Consider the following 19,425-nt stretch of genomic DNA (forward strand, 5'->3'; position numbering starts at 1 on the left):
TACTAATTTAAAAAACAAACAAGAAATAAAAGGAATTTAATATTTAGTGAGAAAAAGCACAAACATAGTAGAATTGGTGGAAGGGAGATGATGATGAATATTACAAATACTGACATGAATGCTGAGCTATAAATTCAGATCCAAACCTGGTGTCTTGTCCTGTTTTTTAAATAAATAAATCCTTCAAAAGCCCAAGCCTGATCACTGCAAACTTTGTAGATCATTGTTTCTCTGCTCTGGGAGCTCAAGTTGGAGAACTAATGCTGGAAGTTAGATAAAATCAAATTTAGCCAGAGTGCATTCTCAGCTCAGCTTTTAAAATGTATGTGCCTATGAATTCTCAGGTTGGAAATTAAAGCTCAGCTAGTTTTAATTTCACAAGAGAACCATAACTAGTACATTCAATTTACAGCTCTCCTCCTCATCCCCCTTGTTGAACAGATCACCAACTGTCTGGATGTTTTCCAACTTGACTGTGAGAGAAAATCATCTTGGTTCTATCTTAAGAGTGGCTATCTTTTCAGGCAGTTAGGTAATCTATTGAAAAGAGTTATCACATAATATAAATGTGATTAATTCTGGATAGGTATAAACATATCCATTTGAAGAAGATACATTTCAATGCAAATCTTAAAAAAGAAAAGAAATAGAAAGACTGCAAAGAACTGTCACCTATGGCAGAAGCTATTAGTCATGTCACAGTGAAGAAATAATGACTGTCTTGGAGATGCTCTGTTCTTCAAGGTGAGATTCAAACGAATGAAGCAGCTTCAAAGAAAATCACAGGAAAAAGAGTATGGATCACAGTAGAGACTTTGCTTGGGGGAATTAAGCATGTGCCTGTTTTAATCAATACACAAGTCCAAAACTTGTCAAAACTTAGTTTTGCTTTTCAAAAATCACATTCTGAATTTTCATTCAACACAAATTAGAAAACTTTCATGTGATTTTAGGCATAGTGTCTTGGTTTGATTTCTATATAATCAAGAATAATCCAGAAACCTAGCAAAATATTGTCACTGGGTAGAACTTATCCTTGCTCTACCTGTATTGGTCAGGATAGGTTAGGTTACACTGTTGAACAAAATTAACCCCTGAACTTCAGTACCTTAATGCTACAAATTTCGTTTCTTACACAAATCTGAAAGTTGAGCAGTTCTCCAGGCCATTCCTTAAAAGCCGAAGGTCAAGAGGGGGCTTTTCACCACCTCAGTTCATAGTCCATTGGCTAGAATTAATCACAAGACCCTGCCTAAACTCCGAGAGGCTAGGAAATGTATTGTTCTATGTGCCCATGAAGGAGAGGAGAACCGGATACTGGGGAGCACTAATAATGTTACTAGTGAGCATGATAAGTTTGATGATATCAACAGAGGGTCTAGCATCAGTAGGAACAAAAAATCACTGATGAAGGGGAACAAATAGAGGCATAGTATGGCATGAAAAGAGAAGAAGCACCATCACTGGTCATGAACAGGATTACCTCATTTTTAGTGTAGAAATATCTAGAAAAGTAATGTACTGGGCAATTTCTTTGAACCAGCATATAATTTTAGTGTATTACAATTGCTCACTGCTTAAAAAATTCCAGTACGGCTGTTCTGGAAAGCGAAGAACTGACTTGTTCCCTATGTTTTAGTTTTCTATCGTTACATAACAAGTTGCCACAAATTTAGTGGCTTAAAACAATAGTTATTTATTACCTCCTTATCTGTCTAGGTCAGAAGTCTGACATGGCATGACTAGATTCCACACTCAGAGTCTCACTGGGATAAATCAAGGTATCATCCAGGGTTGTGGTTTTCATCTGGAGCTTAGGGTTCAGGTTCACTGGTTGAACTGATTTCTTTCTCACACTTTTCATGTGGTCTTTTAACGCTTCAAGCAGAAATGACAGGCCAGTACTTTGCATGCTTCAGACCTCTCTGACTTCCTCTCCTGATTTTAAGGGATCCTGTAATTCTATTAGACCCATCCAGAAAATCCAAGATAATCTATCTTAAGGGCAGCTTATTAGGAATCTTAGCTGCATCTGCATATTTCCTTTTGCCATGGAATGCAGTGACACTACACAGGAATGACACCAATTGGCAGAGATCATGGGGACCAAAACTCTACCTACCACACTGTAATAGAAATCTGTATCTCTAATATTTGTTTTATATGTAAGCATTTAGTTTGTCTAATAGGTTATCACAAAACGGACATAATTGCAATGTATTTGGGTTCAAATGAGTGATGAGTTAAGAAAGAGAAAGATGTAAAGAATAAACTTGTCTAATTTGGTGATGGGGGAAAATGAAGACAAAGAAGAGAGAACAGAGCAAACTATGACATATGTTGCAAAGTGTAGACATAAGTAAGGAGAATAAAAGAAGCAGGGGATGTGCAACTGGAAGCATGAAGGATATAATAAGGTTGATACAGGGAATCAGTGGAGAGATTTTATAGTGGGTTATTAACAGCATAGAGAACATTATATTGCCTGTGGTAGTTCAGGTATTAAGAAGCTTAAATATGGTGAAAATTTTATGATTCCCCACTACATAAATGAATTATAATGAATAAAGTGGTTTTGTATTTCTGCATTCAATAACTGACATTATGCAATCATCAAAATAAAGTAACAACTGGAGGAGACAGTATGTATATGAGTGGTTAGCTCATATTCAGCTCCTAAAAAAATGAGTTAACGGTAGAAAGAAGTTCAATTACTAAAAAAGCCTGATCATTATTAGCCAATATCAAATCAATAGATGGGGCTAGGCAGAATGTCTCCTAAACTAACAAATAAATGAATATAGTCAAACTGTCCATTACCCGTTTGAGCTTCTTCCTGCCCATTGTCTAGTCAAGGTTCTAATACCTCTGAAAGGAACCAGAAATAAACTGGCAGGAAAAAGAGGAAAAGTAAGAGACATGATGACCATCTTCCAGGGTTCAGTAGAACACTGATATTACCTCAAAATAACCCCAAAAAGCAAGGAAGAGATTCTATAAATCAAATATATTCAAGGCATATTAAGTTACACAAAGTTGAACAAATATATTTCATGCTGAACTGTTCAGAGACTTTAAAGTGCTAATGTGTTTTGTGAGTCTTTAATGGAGGAATATAATTTGAAGATTTTCCGAACATCTATGACTAGGGAAATTTCTTTTAGTTCAGACTATGGCAGAGATGGCTAGCTGTTCAAAGTTGTGCTTTCTTTTCCATAGTAGAAAGTGGAATGGGAAAAAACTTCCAGCTAAGGAGTATATTTCCTGGCTCCTTTTGCTACTAAGTATGACCACGTGACTGATTCATGCCAATGGAATTTAAGGGAAAATCATGTGAGTAACTTCCCGAAACAAGGCTTTTGAGAAATGGGTATTCCTTCCCTATGATCTCTTACTCCTCTGTCAGCTGGTACTGAGGACAACGGCAGGCCCTCAAGATGAAAGAAACTTGGGCTTTTGTATCACTGTGTGGAGGAAAGTTCTCAGTAGCCAGAATATATATTAGACCAGTGATTTTTGTCTCTGAGGAGACATTTGGCAATATCCGGAAATATTTTTGGTTATCACATTTGAGGAGGGGGTGGTACTGACATTACTGGGTAGAGGCAGGGAATGCTACTATTATTCCATGATGCACACAGAACAGCCCCCAACAACAAAGAATTATCTAGTCCAAGGTTGAGAAACCCTTCATTAGACAGTTAGGTGAAAAAAAAGTATTTCTGTTGTATTAAGAGCCTGAACTCTCAGGGTTTGGTACAGCAGCTACTGTTACCTTAACTCCTATGTAGTTTCTCCCAGAGCTAATGTTCCAAAGACCATACTTCAGGAAAAACAGACCATATAATGAATACTGTAAATACCAAGATAATACATTACACTGGTTGCCAAGACACGCTGACTCTACCCTCAGAGAATTTCTGAAATCTATTCCAATCTCTATTTTTCACTGGTAATATCTTACACATACACATTTTCTCCGTCCTGATCTGTTATAACAGTTTCTTAAATGGGTTCTTTGTCTCTAGTTGGCTTAGATATTGTCACAACATTAAGTAGTGGCTGAACCCGAACTTGAACTCAAGGTTTTGCCTCTAAATCCTTTGTACTTTTTCTCTGGAGTAGGAGATAGCCTAATGTAGAGAGAGCTTGGACTTGAGGATTGAAAAGACATATTTAAATCCTAGTTTTCATACTAAAATTATAATTTTTAAAAATCATTAAGTATATATCTTTGAGTTTTACCTCATTTGTAAAATAGAAATAAAGAAAACTTTAAGTTTAGGGTTTAATTTTTAGAATTAATATAGTACTTGGAACATAGTATTTATTAAATCATAACAAATCATTAGGGAAAAAAGAAACAGATTGTACCAGGATCCCTGAACTATTTGCTATTCCTCTCTCTTGAGGCAAATGTTTGCTTACCCTTCGATGAGTTTCTTCAGGGTGGTGAGAAATCCCTAAGATTGTTCAAGCATTCTCCTTCCACTCAGAGATCCATACAAGGGCCTGCACAGAATATTCAGACTTATGGCTAACATTTTGTTTTTGTAATACTCAGGACCTGCAGTCAGCTCACATCTGGGTTTCTTTTGGTAGTCACTCAATCTTTTTATTGTATTGGTTTTAAAGTTGCCGCTTTGTATGTACTGTAACTAGGTTCTTATTTTTAGTTGTTTGTTTATAATAAATTCAGATTCTAAAGAACAATTAGAAAAATAAACAAAAAAAACTAGGTAAAACCTTATGTTGCTCCTCCTTTCTGGAATTCCTTCATGTCCAAATTCTACCACTCTACCAAATGTCTCACTTTCACCCTGAAAATTTCCCTGAGACAGCTGCTAAAAATAATCTCCTTAGTCAGTATCTCTCTTTGTGTGTTCTTTCACTTCATTGATTTATTCATTCCGCAAATATTCATTAAGTACCAAGCTCTGCGCAGAGACTCATCACCTTGGGCCCTGAACGTTGGTAATATCTTCTCTTATCTCTTCTACTAGACTCCTTAAGGGAGTAGACCACAGATTACTGATTTATACACAGTATGTAGACCTGCTCACACAAAAGCTAGAGATTATTACTATTTTTTAACCATATGTTTTTCAAATATCCCAATGACCCCAAGGAGAGAATTCACAAAACATACACAAAAACTTAATTCCATTGGTTCCTATGTTTCACCTGTGGTGTTAACAAACTCAACTGAAAATTAAGATAGAGTTGCATAAATCAAAACTATAACTTGGGCAATGCTGATCTATAAATTAGTATACTCAGGGAATAATATCAATCTTCTAACACATGTATAACAATTACACACTTAAGTTTTGCTAATGAAAGGGGAATAAAAGCCCAATAATGTATAAAAATTACATTATTTTTAATGTATGCTCAATTCCCTTAACCACATGAGTTAAGGGGATTGAGCATACTATTTATATTACAAAGAATTTATATTAGCTGAAATAGTATCACATGCAGTCTCTGAAGCAGCCTGATTATGTGAAATAAAAAAAGTCTTGTATTTGTACAACCATTAAAATTTAATATTAGGAAGCAAATCTTCCCAATTAATGCTATTTATGTAAAGTGCTGAATAGCAAAGAATTTTTTAAGTTTCCTCCAGGATATTTCTCTATCAAAAGTTTTCTTACGTATACCTGTTCAGTTTGATGCTCACATGCTACATTTAAAGAAAGCTCCTTTTACATGCCCTGTTTTGGCCAAGAAGATTCCTTTCAAATTTTCTAAGAAATATCAGAGAATGCTTTCTCTTAAGAGAACTGGGAGTTGGGGTTAGCTTAGGCATTTGAAAGCTGGAACTCTCTCTCTTTTCATTTGCTTATCACTAGGAACTAGTGCGACATTTGCCTCATGTTAGAAACTTAGCAAATGCTTGCTGAGTGAATGAATGAATTTGATCTTCCTATGACATTCAATTCTAAATACATAGAAAAAAACATATTCATTTTTCTATTTCTTTTAACATTTACAGTTATTATTCTATTAATGTTAAATAAATGGCTAAAGAACTAGTAGTACATACTGTTAGCACATAGATACAATGTTAGTCTTAATATAGCAATCAGTGTATTTCAATATTTTTAAGTGCTGGTGTTTATAATACATTAATTTCTGATGACATTTCACAGAGATGTCAAACTATAACATCTTTTTTAAGTTTTAATACACTTACGAGTATAATTCAGAATTCAACTACAGTTCATATGGCAAGAAAGACACAAATGAGAAGAAAGGTCTATAAAGCAGACTTCTCTTCCTTGGTTATTTAATAACAATATCCAATTTTCCTTATGTCCATTAAAGTTTATAAAATATTTTCACATATATCATCTAATCTCATCTCACCACAACTTTAGGAGATGGGTATCAGTATTCTGGTCGTACAGCCTGAGAGCCCGACGCTCACCCAGAGAGATCAGTAGGCATGTACAAAGTCACACGCTGTAGCTTCTACCTACTCCACTCTCATCAATTTATAGAAATCCAGTCTAGAGCTTAATGATGGATGCAGACACATATGTTTAAGACTAAATGACTAATAAAAACCCTCTCTAATTCCTATTAATGGGAAAGATACTAAGATCAGATGACTAATTTGGTGAGATCGCAAATGAACAAAAAAGGTAATAAAATCCTTGGCTAATGCATGGCATAATGAAGATGCTAATGAGTTTAATACTTGGGTATATTTTATGAAACTCATCAGGTCTGTGTAATGGGAAACCTGAGCATGTCTCTCTGCTATTAAACCTTTCTCCAATGTGGCAGGAGTACAGCGGGGTCAGATTCCTGAACAGGCCAAAATGTTCTGGGATCTGTTATTGTTCAGCTCCCAAATAATATTAAGATGAGCATGATTAGAGCTTATAAGGACTAATTCAATACTAAGATGGGATGGCAACAGAAAACATCAGGGTGTATTGTAAAAACAGGACACATGACCCAACAATGAGGAGAGGTTCAGTGGTGGTCAGACCAGGAAGCACCACAGAATTGAACAAAATGTTATTGTTCTGGATAAGAAATTGCCTGAGACAGAAAATAGTGTGGAAGACGTGCTTTCCTGGGTGGATAAGTCTAAACAACAGATTTCTAGAAATTTAACTTCTCTTAAGATACTTCCCTGTATTTTTCTATACACCGATATGCACACATTTTATTATCCTGTGTGCAGCATTCAGTGGGCCATGTTATACATGGTTGAACCAGGGCCAGCCCACCATAGAGCCTCTTGCTCCTGTCCCAGGCTTTGGAGGTACACAGGTCTCTCTCTTAAGGCCATTAATTGGAAAAAATATACAAAAATTTTCATCATACATGGATATAAAGGTCACATCATCTTTTCTACCCTTCTACCCTCTTTCTGACACACACTCTAATATCAACCCACCAAGAAGGCCAGGTGAGAGAAGAGTGGTCTCCTCCCACCTTTATAGAGGCCTGCCTTTCTAGTCAAGGGTCAGGGTCTAGGAGTCCAGGTCCTTGGCAGGAAGAAGTGGAGAATGGAAGAGAGAGAGCTTCTCCATCCACACAATACTCATCTCCCCATCTCCTCCCACATGTCCATCCCCACTGCTGCCCAGACATCACTGACTTTATTTCAACAGAAAGGTTATAAAGACTTTGAAGAAGGGTGCAACAGAGAGCTCTAACCTAGGCTAGAGGAAGTTAAGAGTAGTCATTTCCTGAGTGCAGGAATTTAGCCAGGAAGAATGGTGTTGCCAGGAGGAAGGTTGGAGCAGCCAGTTAAGAGTCAGGCAACCCCATCCTGGGTTGCCTCTATCTCAGTGACCAAGCCTGACAAAGCTCTTTCACTGTCCGCCTCACTTTTATGTTGGGAATCCTTCAATAAAATAATACATGGGAAAGTCAGAATAAAGGATCAATGGCAGTATACATTATTTCCTAGGAATAGGCTGGGGGAAATCATGATAATAGTAACAGCTAAGACATATACTCTATATGATGTTCTAGGCACTTTTCTCAGGACCTTACATATATTACCTGATGTAGTCCTCAAACAACCTTATGATAGGTACTATTGTTACCCCCATCTCATGGAGGAGGAAGCTAAGGTCACTGCTCAAGGTCATGGGGCCACAGAGCAGGAAGTCAAACTCCAGCAGTCTGGATGAGCCAATGCTCTTAACCACTGTGTCATGCTATACCGCTATAGTAACAACCACCTGTTCTGTCATCTCTCCCCACTCCTCAGCTTGCAGACCTTATTCCTACTACACCAAACTAGAAACAGCTTACTGCATGTGCTAAGCTTTCTCTGAGTCTTTTTATTTTATTATTATTTTTTAAATTTAATTAACTTATTTTTTTATACAGCAGGTTCTTATTAGTTATCTATTTTATACATATTAGTGTATATATGTAAATCCCAATCTCCCTGAGTTTTTCTTTATATTTTCCTTTCCCCCTGGATTGCCCTTCCCTAAACCTTATCTCCCTTGGGGACTCCTTTCTATACATTAAGATTTGAAAAAATTCTTCCATAAGTAAGATTTTTATAAAATCTTTTTTTAAAATAAAGATTTATTTATTAAAACATTTGCCTCTACTGAACTCAGTATTAATTATGCCCTTGCTTGTGTCCCACAGTACTTACTCCCTCTTCATAGTTATCATATCGAGTTTCATTTGTCTTTTTACATATCTTTATAATCTACAAGCCTGAGACCTCCATGAAGACATGGGCTCTGTATCTCATTCCTCTTTGCTGCAGTGGTACATCACATAACGTCTCGCGCATAGTAAATGTATTTAATAAATATTTCTGTAATAAATGAATGAATGAATGACTTATTAACAACAATATATGGATAGCATTTAAGAGCTTATGGTATGATTTTTATGCATTCCCTTATTTTTCTACATAGACACACACATACATATGACAAACACTCATGCAAACTGTACGGCAGGGATCATTAGCCTCACCGACAACTGAGAAAGCTAGGTTCAGAGAGATTAGCATCAGTTCCTCCAACTTTAAACCCTGCTCTGGGGATCTGGAGATGACAATTCTTTCCCCAACACCAGGAAGGTCTTGAGTCAGGGTTTTTAATCATCCCAAATTGACTTATTCGTTTTTATGCAGGATATTCTATTATTTTATTTTAATTGAAGTATAGTTGATTTACATTGTTGTGTTAATTTCAGGTGGACAGCAAAGTGATTCAGTTATACATATATATTTTTTTCAGATTCTTTTCCCCTATAGGTTATTACAAAATGTTAAGCATAGTTCCCTGTGCTATACAGTAGGTCCTTGTTGGTTAGCTATTTTATATATAGTAGTGTGTATATGTTAACCCCAAACTCCTAATTTATCCCTCCCCCCCTTTCCCAAGGATATTCTACTATGGATCATTCCACTAGAATATGATTCAAGGCGGTTTTGTCTTTCGTTGTGCATTTTTTGCCACCAGCTCTGTGCCACCATGATGGGACACACACAGCAATGGGACATGGAGGTGCACTTCCCTCCAAACCTTGTCCTTTCCCCCAATGTAGATTCCTTGGAGGATGAAGTTTCTATATTTCTCACCTTTATGTTTCCCATAGCATTAATCACACTCTTTTACCTAGAGAAGTTGCTCCAAAATATATTTATAAAATCAATATGTAAACTTAAACACTATCTTTGCATCATCAGCTTATTGCTCATATTTATATTGCAAACTACATGTTTGTTTGCTTTCTTCTTCCAGTTTTATTGAGATACAATTGACATACAGCACTGTATAAGCTTAAGGTGCACAGTACAAGGATTTGACTTACATATGTCATAAAATGATTATAACACTAAGTTTAGTGAGCATCCATCATCTCATATAGATAGAAAATTAAATAGAAAAAATATCTGTGATGAGAACTCAGGATTTACTCTCTTAACAACTTTCACATATGACATGCAGCAGTCTTAATTATCTGTATCATGTTGTACGCTAGATCCCTAGTACTTCTTTACCCTATAACTGGAAGTTTGTACTGTTTGACTGCCTTTATCCAGTGTGTCCTACCACCAATCCCTGCCTCTGATAACCACAAATCTGATCTCTTTTCCTATGAGTTTATTTGTTTGTTTGATTTTGAAGGATAATTGACCTACAACATTATGTTAGTTCCTGTTAGACAACATAGTGATTTGGTATTTCTATACATTTCAAAGTGATCACCATGATAAGTCTATGTAAATTTATTGCTCAATTTTTTAAAAAAATTAATTAATTAATTTATTTTTGGCTGTGTTGGGTCTTCATTGCACGGGCTTTTCTCTAGTTGTGGCGAGTGGGGGCTACTCTTCACTGTGGTGCGTGGGCTTCTCATTGCGGTGGCTTCTCTTGTTGCAGAGCATGGGCCCTAGGCACATGGGCTTCAGTAGCTGTGGCACGTGGGCTCAGTAGTTGTGGCTTGTGGGCTCTAGAGCACAGGCTCAGTAGTTGTGGCACACAGGCCTAGCTGCTCCGCGGCACGTGGGATCTTCCCGGACCAGGGCTCGAACCCATGTCTCCTGCATTGGCAGGCAGATTCTTAACCACTGTGCCACAAGGGAAGCCCTATTGCTCAATTTTTATTCAAAATTTTGTTAGACCTATAAGCAATCTTCCAACTAGGATACTAACATGTTTTAAGCATATTTTAACAGAAATATTTTTGTGTTATTACTTATTAAGGATGGTATTTATTTAACTTATGCTTATTGGTTTTGATTCATTTGGAACAGCAGATTACAAATTCTCTAGTTTTTCAGAGCTGCCTAGCTTAAACAGGCACCTCCTGAAATCAGGCATAATGTTTAAGAAAGTTAATTCACTCATACAGGACCAGCCTGATACCCTTCATTCTAATTCAGAAATGGAAAAGCCATATAAATCCCTAACAATGTGAAGATAGGTCAAACACAGACTCCTTAGTCAAACATGCTTTTAAACCTCAAATAGGTCAGTGTAGAATCAATTAGAAGTACTACTGCCAAGAGCACATGTACCATAATATGTATCAACTGACTATCTGTATCATGGGCCAAAAAAGGAAATAGGTTACAGAAAGACTTAAATCAACTTATTTCATCCCTCTGTGTGTCAAAAACCAAACCAAACCAAACCTAAATCACTTCCTGGAAGCCCAATACACGTCAGGCACTCTGATAAATCTTGGGGCAGATATAAAGACAGAATCTTTGCCTCTGGGAGTTACAGATGCATAACCAAATATAATGTGACATGTGCTACAACAGAGCTAAGTTTAAACTTCACTGGAACACAGAGGAGGGTGCAATTAACAGGAGAAGGGGGAAGGCTTCACAGAGAAGGTGGCATTTCAGGAGGCTCTGCCCTAAAGAGGAACCAGATTTTGTCAGATGGAGATAAAAAAAGATACTCCAGGCATAGAGGAGAACATATGCAAAAGCATGCAGGTTAGGAAAGATCATGGAATGACTCGGAAAACAAATTCTGTGTGACCAGAGGGACTGAGGCCTAGGGAGAGAAACATACAGTCGATATGGATATAAAGGAAGCCAGGCATTGGATGAGATTCGCTCAGGTCATGAAGATCATGGAAAACTGCAAAGAGAATTGAGCACCCCCATATTTGAGTCCCCAGTGAGCCATTTATCTGCTTCTGTCATGGCACCTATAACGAGTTACAGTTACTTGTCCACCACAGTTTCATTTTCTCGTATTAAACTATAAACATCTTGAGGGCAGAAGCCAAGACATACTGCTGGCCACTAAGCACATGAAAAGACGTTCAACACTGCTAATTATTAAGCAAATACAAATCAAAACTACAATGAGGTATGACCTCACACCAGTCAGAATGGTCATCATCAAAAAGTCTACAAATAATAAATGCTGGAGAGGGTGTAGAGAAGAGAGAACCCTCTTACGCTGTTGGCAGGAATGTAAATTGGTGCAGCCACTATGGAGAACACTATGGAGGTTCCTTAAAAAATTAAAAATAGAGTTTCCATATGATCCAGTAATCCCACTCCTGAGCATTTATTTGGAGAAAACTCTAATTTGAAAAGATACTTGCACCCCAATGTTCATAGCAGCACTATTTACAATAGGCAAGACATGGAAGCAACCTAAATGTCTATCAATTGATGAATGGATAAAGAAGAAGTGGTATGTGTATACAATGGAATACTACTCAGCCATAAAAAAAGAATGCAATAATGCCATTTGCAGCAACATGGATTGACCTAGAGATTATCATACTAAGTAAGTCACACAGAGAAAGACAAATATCATACTATATCACTAATATGCGGAATCTAAAGTATGATACAAACGAACTTATTTATTAAACAGACTCACAGACATGGAAAACAAACTTATGATTACCAAAGGGAAAAGGGGGGTGGTGGATAAATTCCGAATTTGGGATTAGCAGGTACAGACTACTATACATAAAAGAGATAAACAATAAGGTCCTACTGCATTGCACAGGGAACTATATTCAATATCTCGTAATAAACTATAATGGAAAAGGATATGAAAAAGTTATATATATATAACTGAATCACTTTGCTGTATATAAGAAACTAATACAACATTGCAAATGAACTATACTTCAATAAAAAATTAAAACAACAACAACAAAAAGTATGTTGAATGAGTAAATTACACCTTCTCATACCACAAAATCTGGACTCAAAGGCTTGAATCTATGGTGCTATATGGGAAGACTGTAAAATCTTATGTTCATTTTAATTAAAACTAAGATGACAAACTATTTCATGACTGCTTTTTTCTAAGTATCTGACATCTTCTTCTAGTTGCCTCATTGATAGGATGGACTTTCGTATTCCTCTAATACCTCTTCTTTTGACTCAGTCTCTTACTCCTCCTCCAGCTTCCATTGAACTTGACTATTTGGGGACAGTTTCCAGAATTCTTCTATTGCTTTTTTAGTCAGATCCAATCATGCCTCTTTTAATTGCGTTGGTCATAAACTTACTATGATTCAAAAGAATTTAGAGACTAATTGTTTTTGGCACGCTAGCCCTTGACACCTTTATCTTGAACCTCACTGGCACTTATTCGATTCATGCTTCTTGGCAACTGCTCAATTGTTCGTTATTACCAACAGGGAATCAGATTTCATTCAGAGTTTTACTCTTAACTATGTATTGCAAATTCATATGTGGTCCATGCCAGCCAATTCTGGGGGAAAAAAATTCCAAGTGGTTCTCAGAGTTTCGGCTAAGTGTTCTTCAAAACGAACACCCATGTTATTCTAATTCAATGCTACACATTCTCATCCAATATGATGCATGAAAGAAAAGAGGGTTGTTTGAACAATAAGATGTTTGAAACATTTATCATTTAAAAAGTATAATTTTGTGAGACCAAAATTATAATTTAGAAACACAAGTAAGTTAACAACTGCCTTTCAGGATCTAGCAAAAAACAATGTGTAAATCCTACTACTGTTATGCCCATTTCTACACTTGTTGCTTGTGATGAGATCCTGGCTGGCTGGTACACTGGTAAAGCCGGGGGGCTCTGGAGTCAGATTGCCTGAGTTCAACTCCAGTTCCATTGTTTACAAGCCGTGAGCCTTGGGTATGCTTTTAAACTCTCTGGGCCTCAGTTTCCTCACGTCTTAAATGAGGATCATAATCATATCTCCATGAGAAAATTGTGGTGAGGAGCAAATGAATTACCTAAGGAAGAAAGCCACTTCGCACAGTTCATGGTTTCTCACGTATACTCTACAGAAGCTGGAGATTGTAACTATACCCCGGTATGCACTCAAATAACTCTGAGACAAAATGATAAAGTACTATAAGAAAGGTACAGATAAAACTCTCTGGTCATACTGTCTTTCAAATTACTCTTTAATGGAAAAGTTACAAACCAGAGAAAGAAGAAAATGATGCTGGCAGGTATCCCTGTAATAAAGAAGAGCAAACACAGAGAGAGAAAATCAATGGAGGATTTAAAATGTTCTTTTCACATTGACATGTTACCTCCTGCTTCCAAATTTTTCCAATGTAATAGTATAACCACTTTTAATGATGAGATGATACCGCATTTCTCTTAATCCACATGACCCAAGGAGTTCGCAAAACAGAGGTCAATGGTGTCAGTATTTTTGACAAATATTTTAATTAAATCTCAACAAGCAGCCAGATTCCCAGAGAGGATGTAGCATTCTGATATAGAATGAAAGAGATGGAAAGTGCATATTCTCTGAGCAAGCACTTATGTGGCCGGGGGCTACAAGAAGATACAAAGTGTATGGCCCAGAAATAAAGGGAACTAAATAAACACTTGGCATTTGAGAGTATACCCAAACTTAAGCTGGTCTAAGGTAGTATAGAATAGTGGTTTAGACCAGCGCTTCTCCAATTTTGATATGAATTTGGATTATCTGAGGATCTTATTAAAAAATACAGATTCAGATTCAGTAGTTCTGGGGTGGGCCTGAGAATCTACATTTTTAACAAGCTGCCCAGTGGTGCTGATGCTGTTTGTCTGGGGGCTCTTCTTTCAAGCAGTGAGGGTGTAAAGCACAGACTCTGCTTGGGCTTGGGTTGTGGCTCCTTCACTTACCAGCTACATGACCTTGGCCATATTAGTTAACCTACCTTTGTGTCAGTTTTTTTTTAATCTGTAAGATGGTGATTAGATCATTATCTAAAATGGTTGATGTGAGGACTCAATCAATGAATGAATGTAAAGCATTTAAAACAGCACCCAGTACTGAGCATTCAATAAATATAATTTATGAATAAGGGTTCCTCATTATAAACATTTAGCCAGTCAACAGAAATGAACATCCCACAAATTTTAATTGCATTTAATTTACCACAATAATTTATTTTAAGCCATTAATGTCAGCAATCACATTAATCTCCATACCCAAAGCTTGGCACGTTATAATTTTTCAAGTCACTGAACTCAAAAAAGAAGCTAATTAACAATTCTCTTGGTGATAACCATACTCAGAGGCATGAATCTGTCATGATAGAACACAAACTTCTTAATCTACTTTTCTCCATGAAGAATGCAACAAAAATAAGAACTAAACATGTTTATGAATAACTGAAATGTATCCTGCTTGTAGCTCCACAGCATTATAGGTACTTGTTTTCTTCTCCTTTGTATTAATCTCTTTCACAACCAGAATTATGCTATTTGTTTATGGCCTATCTCCCTCATCGTGAATTTAAACTCCTTAAGGGAGGGACAGTCATTGTTTTACATACCGCTGTATCTCAGTATCCAGCTTGCTGCTTGAAATTAGACATACCATTAATAAACAAATGTTTGCGAAAAAATATGAAATAAGTGGCTGAATATATACCTCCATTGCACATTTCATTCATTTATTCAAGAATGCATTGAGTGTGACTTTTCTTTTTTTTTTCTGGTCACGTTCTAGGTGCTGAGGATTTAGAAATAAATAAGCCATAGTCTGTATTTTCAAGGAGCTCAGGGTCTAGCTGGGGGCAGGTATGTGAACAAATAATTGAAAATAAGGTCAACCGAAGATGGATAGGGGATGGATACAGAGAGTGCTCATAGGCTAGAGGTAGGAGTGGGATAGAGCATTCCAATTAAAGGAAAAATCATGCAATTTTACAAAAGTGTGAAGCAGACAAACAGAAACCTTAGATAGAATGGGTACTGAGGAGGATGAATAGTCCTGGAAATTAATAGTAGAGACAAAGGCAAGGTCCAGATAATAGATGACAACAGGTGTCTTCTATTCTATAGCAGGCATGGGTTATGTTAGAAGAATGAAAACTTCAAAGATAAACCCTAAAAGAATAAACCTCATAAGGAACACTACTATACAGAGTGACTGTAGCAGAGCCTGCTAGCTGCTTATGAATATCTATTCTCTTCTCCTTAGAAACTGTCACCACGCTAAAGAATTAAATGTTAACTTCTCTAAGTTAGATGTAGCTGTGTAACCATCTTTGGTCAGTGAATGAGTTGACTCTTGTGTGTAATTTCTGGAAGTGTCCTTAAAAATAGGGAGCATACTCTTTTTTTTTTTTTTTTGTGGTACGCGGGCCTCTCACTGTTGTGACACTCTTCTTAATGTTCCTTCCTGTTGCCTGAAATGTGATGTAATGGTTGGAGCTAGAGCAGCCATTTGAGCCAAGAGGTGCTCAAGAAACAGGGATCCTTGTGCTCGAATGCTAGGAAAGTTAAGATGGAATGACTCTAGGTCTCTTGAACCCATATCAACTATGGGTTGTCTAGCTTTCAACTTCATTTATGTGAGAGAAAAATGATTTTTTTCCCACTGATTTTGCTGCTCTTATTTTGGGGTTTGTATGCCACTTATTCTAATTCTCAGTGTCACACATACAGGAATATGGAAGGGCTTCAATAAAGATGTGAAGTAGTTATTGAAGGAAAGGAAGGAGATTACTAGGAAACAGGGCATCAAAGAAGGACCAACATGTGCATGGAAATCATCAAGAATACAGTGTGTTCAGGAAACTGAGAGAACTTCTGTGAGGTGGGAACACAGACTATATTGTGGGAAAGAAGGTGGGGAGAACTGGGAAGGGATGACAGGCACCAGTAAAAAGCCTTAAATATCATACTAAAAAGTTTAGATTTTATGAAGCAATTAAGGGCCATTAAAGGTTTTCAGGTAGTTACATGATGGGACCATAACTGGCTTTTATAATAACGCAGAGAGCTACGTGGACTAGAAGAAGTAAAAGCAAGAAACGAGAGACAAGTTCCGAGGCAACTGCAGGAATCCTGGACAGTAAAGAGGTCTGGACTAAGGGCCTTGACAATGAAGAATATGGGACAGAGACAAGATATTTAGCAAACATACTATGTAAGAATTAGTAACCATATAAGGGAAGTGCTATGAAGCAGAAGGAAGTCAGGATGACTCCTAGAAATGTAAAATGGCTTGGTTAGTTGAGTTAAAGGTGATGTTCACTAAGACAGGGAATGAAGGAGCAAGCAAGAGAAATAAATGCAAATGAAAGTCAGGTTTTGGGGACTAGGTAGAGGGAGAAATAGAAAAGAAAAACAGGAATAATGAAAGCATTTCTGGCTTTTTCTTGTAGTTAGGTTACAACTTAAACATCACTTCCTCCAAGAAGTTGTCTCCAAATCCTCTTTCTAAAGAAGCCACTGCCCTCTCCAGTCCCACTATCACATCACTTTATTTTCTTCAGAACACTATTACTTTATAAATCTTCCCGGACTGGGGCATGAACCCATGTCCCCTGCATCAGCAGGCGGACTCTCAACCACTGCGCCACCAGGGAAGCCCAACATCCTTTTTTTAAAAAATTTTTTTAGGTATAATCACCATGTGTGGTTATGGTTTTCTTGGTTTTTTTTTAAAAATTTTATTTATTTTATTTTTGGATGTGTTGCGTCTTCGTTGCTGCACGCAGGCTTTTCTAGTTGTGGCGAGCGGGGGCTACTCTTCATTGCGGTGCGCGGGCTTCTCATTGCAGTGGCTTCTCTTGTTGCAGAGCACAGGCTCTAGGCGCAGGGGCTTCAGTAGTGGCAGCACGTGGGCTGCAGTAGTTGCAGCACGTAGGCTCAGTAGTTGTGGCACGTGGGCTTCAATAGTTGTGGCTCACAGGCTCTAGAGCACACGCTCAGTAGTTGTGGCCCATGGGCTTAGTTGCTGCACGGCACGTGGGATCTTCCCAGACCAGGGCTCGAACCTGTGCCCCTGCATTAGCAGGTGGATTCTTAACCACTGCACCATCAGGGAGGCCCTCCTTTTTGTTTATTGTGTACTTCGATTAGAATATAAACTCCATGAGAGTAGAAATTTGTTTGCTCCTAATAATTGAATTCAAGAGTGCCTGACATACAGGAGGCACTCAAAAAATTTTGTTATATGAATTTATCACAGTACCTAACAGCAGTGTGGAATCCTGAGATCATAAATACAAATTACAAAATTGAAGGGACCAAAGCCATCACATAGGCGAGCTCCCTCATCTGATGGAGGACAAGGAAGGTGAGCTCCAGCAGTGTCCATAAAGACCTTCCCCAAATGACACAGCCAGTTATGTGGGAGAAGGTAGAAGACCTGAGTTCAAGTCCAATTTGCCATTTACTAATGACACAAGCTTTACCAACTTCATGATCTCAAAGCATCTTTGTTTCCTTAGCTTTAAAAAATATTGCTTCCTTCATGAATGTTTTGAGAATTAAATAAAATATAATACATGAAAAAAAAATAATACATGAAAGTGTGTTGTTCAGGATTTTCACCCAATCTCTCATTCTCAATTCCTATTTATTATTTGTTACATACAATGACATCATTAATACCTCTTCTATGATCTCCTCCCAGCTTGTTTTAACTTTCACAACATATTTTATATATGTGCAAATTTCCCCTATTTACCACATTGTATTGATAGAACAACTTTCCTCTCTTTGTAGCTCTTTGACCTTTTATCAATGAGGTGTAAAACTATACTCTGTTTGACCTTCGCTGCTTTTGTGTCTTTCTCAGTCTCTTAAGTGAGTAACTCAGCAAATTAAATTTTATTACAACTACTGAGATGCAGGGAGCATAACGTAATTCTTATTGCAGGCCCCTCAGTACATGCTGTGTGACCTTGGACAAGTTAAGAATCTATCTCTTGCCTAAGATTCCTCATCTGTAAAGTGGAGATAACAATATACTTCACAGGGTTATCGTGGGGATTGCATAAATTAACACATGAAAAAAATTTTAATAGTGCCCAGCATATGGTTCAAAAATTATTAGTGTTTATTATTCTTCCCATTTATTAAACCACGTATGAAACTGCTCAGACAATTCTCTCACCAGTACCGTGAAATTATTTCCAGTTTTCCCCATTTTACCACATACAATACCAAGGCTCTGAGTGTTTAAGTAACTTCCTCAAGTTCACATAGGTAGTGAAGTGACAGTATTGATAATCAAATTCAAAAGCCACTTCTGTTGAACCCCAAGTCTATGCTCTTGGCCATGTCAACAAAATGTTCCACTTTAAAGGAGCCAGATCATTTCCCCATCAAAGCAGACACTTATTAACCCAAGTTGCCATCAAATAAACTTGAATTACATAAACTTTTGACCAGTATACTTCTTCAACTAAGAGCAATTGCCATTAAGATAAGAGGAAGGTTCAGTGAGATGGGTTGTCAGTGAGATGGGAAAGCTTCTGGAGGACTTGAGAAGAGTCTGGATATTTGACTCTTTCTAATTAGCCCCAGGTTACTACAATGACCTACCTAAAGGTCAACCCCAGACCAGCTTTCATCAGTAACCTGGCCTGCAAATTTCTTTTCTCAGTTTTGCTGGGGGCCCTTAGGTCAAAATGCTGAACCACAGGCCATGTCTCTCTTTTTAATTAACTGAAAATGATGACATGTGTCATCAGAA

General features: G+C 37.3%; 1 protein-coding gene across 2 annotated transcripts in view; it reads right to left on the reverse strand.

The window, feature by feature from the left end:
• Positions 1-19,425, reverse strand: part of DLG2 (discs large MAGUK scaffold protein 2) — a 783,758-nt gene that overhangs the window by 689,693 nt on the left and 74,640 nt on the right. The gene's annotated exons all lie outside the window — the stretch shown is intronic.

The sequence above is a fragment of the Neophocaena asiaeorientalis genome, unplaced genomic scaffold (genome assembly GCF_003031525.2).
Source record: "Neophocaena asiaeorientalis asiaeorientalis breed wild unplaced genomic scaffold, Neophocaena_asiaeorientalis_V1.1 scaffold23, whole genome shotgun sequence".
NCBI lineage: Eukaryota > Metazoa > Chordata > Mammalia > Artiodactyla > Phocoenidae > Neophocaena > Neophocaena asiaeorientalis.